This window comes from Salvia splendens, chromosome 14, assembly GCF_004379255.2.
Source record: "Salvia splendens isolate huo1 chromosome 14, SspV2, whole genome shotgun sequence".
NCBI lineage: Eukaryota > Viridiplantae > Streptophyta > Magnoliopsida > Lamiales > Lamiaceae > Salvia > Salvia splendens.
This window is the reverse complement of record NC_056045.1, coordinates 13844362-13848426: the sequence shown is the minus strand read 5'-3', so window position 1 is coordinate 13848426 and position 4065 is coordinate 13844362. Positions and strand designations below refer to the sequence as shown.

The window sequence follows — 4065 nt, the reverse complement described above, 5'->3', positions numbered from 1 at the left end:
GAAGATTTAGAATTGTGAAATAGAGAAGAAAACCCGTATTGATGATGGAGAAAAAAAAATATAAATTGCGAGAAAGAGAAACAAGAATATTTCGCACATATCAACAAATGGAGATTTAATCGATGGAGCAGGAGTATAAGATATGGACATTTAATTTGAAAAGATATTTAAATATGAAGGTTAATGTTTTTAGGATTTAAAATGCAATAAGGGGTAATTTAGTAAGTTAATAATATCATTAATAACAAAATCGGTTTAACTAAAATCGGTCTATGTACGTAGAATTTATTTATCTTTTCTCTATTTTAATTTATATTATCTTATTGTATCAATGAAAAATAAAGAGTTAAAATTGTGAAATTCACGCTATAATCTTACTCATATCTTCTTAACTTTTTCATAATCGTTTTAAATATCTCCTACAAACAATACTCGTATCACCTAAATCATGATAAGTCACACTAAATCACTCTAATCACTACAAATCTCCTAACTCTTTAATATACTCTATTATTTTGTCTGATTAAATATTTCCCCCAAACATTACTTAGATACGTATGCTCAGATACCCCATTTACAAAAACCTGTGACATGGTTGGTGATTTGGAGCTCATTAACAAATAAGGAACAAAATTAGTTTGCTTAATTAACATTAAAATGCATATTTTTTTGCTAAAATGACTTAATGGAAGTCGAGGGCCTTAAGTTAGCTAAGAGTGTAGGTAAAATATCAAAAAAAAAATAGTAAGAATATAATTTAATTGACCTTGGAAAAAATAAATTTATTCATGATTAACTTAGTTTTCGTGAAGAGTAAAGGCCAAAATTGGTTCTGAACATATAGTCATTTTACGATTTTGGTCCTAAACATTATCTTTTGGATTTTTTGGTCCTGCACATATGGACATTTGATCATTTTGGTCCTCCGTCAATATTTCCGTTAAAAACTAACGGTCAACATTATCTTTTGGATTTTTTGGTCCTGCACATATGGACATTTGATCATTTTGGTCCTGCACATATGGAATTTTGATTATTTTGGTCCTCCGTCAACATTTTCGTTAAAAACTAACGGTCAACGGCCGATTTTTGACTAAAACAATGGGTTGGGTCGGGTCGTGTTTGGGTCGGGTTTGGGTTACACGTTAAGAAAAAAATAATATTTTCTTAAAATCTAAGCATAATATTTTCGTTAAAATCTAAGGATAATATTCTTAAAAAATTAATTAATATTTTTTAATTAATAAAATTAAAGTATAGTATTTTTTAATTAATTTTTTCTTGAATTTGAAGAAAATATTATGCTTAGATTTTATTAAAAATAATTTTTTAATTATTTAATTTTATTATATAGATTTAATATTAATATACTTTAATTTTATTATTTTGATTAAAAAATGATTATTTTAATTTGGTAATTTTTTATTTTATTGTGTAATATCATGTTTAAATCGTATAATAACATCATGTTTTAGTCGTTATAATATTTTTAATCAACAAAAATAACTAAAAATTAAACTTTTATAATTTTTTAATTAATAAAAAATAATTATTTTTTTTCTTAACGTGTAACCCAAACCCGACCCAAACACGACCCGACCCAACCCATTGTTTTAGCCAAAAATCGGCCGTTAGTTTTTAACGAAAATGTTGACGGAGGACCAAAATGATCAAAATTCCATATGTGCAGGACCAAAATGATCAAATATCCATATGTGCGGGACCAAAAAATCCAAAAGATAATGTTGACCGTTAGTTTTTAACGAAAATGTTGACGGGGGACCAAAATGATCAAATTTCCATATGTGCAGGACCAAAATGATCAAATGTCCATATGTGCAGGACCAAAAAATCCAAAAGATAATGTTTAGGACCAAAATCGTAAAATGGCTATATGTTCAGGACCAATTTTGGCCTTTACTCTTTCGTGAATACTAATCATACTGTTCGATTTTTCACTTTGGGTGACATACATTTGTTTCTTCTATTTTTTTTAGAATAAACACGAAGATTTTCGTCAAATAAGAGAAAAGTCAGAATCGATACTTCAGATATATTGTTCAAAATTCCATAAAAATATGGGCAATGGATATGACACGAAAATTAAGACAAAATTGGTAAAATACGAGAGATGAGGAGAATGATATGTTAAAGTAAGAGAGATGACAAGAATGGTAGTTAAAATACTATTAGTGGATAGTGAGACCTATAATTTTAAATTAATACTCCCTCCGTCTACAAAAAATATGACACAGTGTGAATGACACTGGTTTTAATGTGAAATTGGTAAATTAAGATAGTAGGGAAAAAGGTAAGAGAGATGTAGTGTTAGTGGAATGTGTAGTCCATATTATTAGTAAGAGAGTAGAGAAAAAAGTAAGAGAAAAGTTGTTGAAAACTTTCCTTTTTTAAATGCGCTCTATTTTTCGTGAACGGGGGAAGTATAACTTTTCAGAAATGGAATGCACATATTTTTGTGGGACAGACGAAAATAGTAAGTGCACATATTTTTATAGGACGGATGAAGTATTATACGCACCATAAAAGCTATTAGATTTGAATTCACATAAATATATAGCGTATACTATTATTTTTTATAGGTAAATAAAATTTTGATTTCTAATTATCGTAATACTATTATTTAATTTCAGAATTGTTGCTGGCTAGAGAAATGGGCCTTATATACTTACTGGGCTACTTATGAGGCCTATTTAAATTGGGACAAGGCTGCTATATATATATGATACAAACCCTAGGGCTGATTTCAATTGCCATATCCCAATTTCTTCGAAGAGACGATTCTATCACTAGAGTAGACTTCATCCTTCAACCATGAGAGCTAAGGTAATTACTTGTTTTTTTCCTATTCTTTCAATCTGTAGTAATTTTATTTCTGAATCTACAGCTAATTAACTTTATTTTACAGTGGAAGAAGAAGCGTATGAGGAGATTGAAGAGGAAGCGCCGAAAGATGAGGCAGAGATCCAAGTAGTCTCCCCAATTCCCAGCGTTTTTGTTTTCGTATTTTGTTTCTCGAATTTTGTTATATCATACTAGTTGGTTATGAACTACATGATTTTGGATCTACTATTTAATCAATTGATGCTTCGTTGATAATAATTGTTTTTTTTTAATTCCGTCATCTGTTTTTATTTAATGTGCAGTTGTGTATTGCCCTTTATTAATTTTATGCTATTGCTGCAATCGATTTTTCGAAATTATATTCAGTATTATTGCAACGAGGTGATTCAGTTTAGCTGAATTGAAAAAAAAAATACCTACTGAATTTACAATAATCTCATCCCGCTTGCTTTATCAGTGCAGATTTTAACTAGCATTGAACTGTTTTTTGTTGAGTGAGCATAATTTCCTTGTTAAATTATATACTAAAAGCCTGTATTATCTGTAGTCTGTAAAATTGATTCTTGGAGTATTTCACTGGCTTCGTTATTGTAGATAAATATATGCAAAAAATTTTAAAGGATCAATCCATCACCTATTAGCTTCTTACTGGGCTACTTAAAGAAAAGTGTGTGAGTTTTACATAGATTTTAAAAAATATAAAGAAAAGTGTGTGAAAGGGGAAGATCCATATGTATATATTTGTTTTATAATCAAATGTGAGTATATATGTACTAGTGAAAAGTGAAATTTAGTTACCATTTATAGTTAGAGTGAATTGACATTCTTAATGTTGGAAGGACTACAATAATAAATCGGGATTCTTAATGACGATCAAGAAGCAGTAAAATATTGAAAAAAATGTGTGTAATGTATTAAATACTCTCTTTGTGCCACATAAATAGGTCATATTTCATTTTTCTTCTGTCTCATACAAATATTACTATCCATTTATGACAATATTTTTCTTCTTGGCTTTTACTTTATGATTTATGGCTCCATTCCCCATTATACAATTTCATTATCTTTTCTTCTTTTCTCTTACTTTATCAATTACACATTAAAACTCGTGTCAATACCAAATGACCTATTTTTATGAGATGGAGGGAGTAAAAGATAATAAAGTAGGAAAGAAGAAAAAAGTAGAGAGAACAAAGTAAGAAA

General features: G+C 28.8%; 1 long non-coding RNA gene across 1 annotated transcript; it reads left to right on the top strand.

The window, feature by feature from the left end:
• The first annotated feature begins 2757 nt into the window (after positions 1 to 2757).
• LOC121764876 lies at positions 2758 to 3120 on the top strand. The gene is made up of 2 exons (XR_006042646.1): positions 2758 to 2844; positions 2927 to 3120. It is a non-coding gene; the product is annotated as an uncharacterized LOC121764876 (long non-coding RNA).
• Positions 3121 to 4065: the final 945 nt, after the last annotated feature.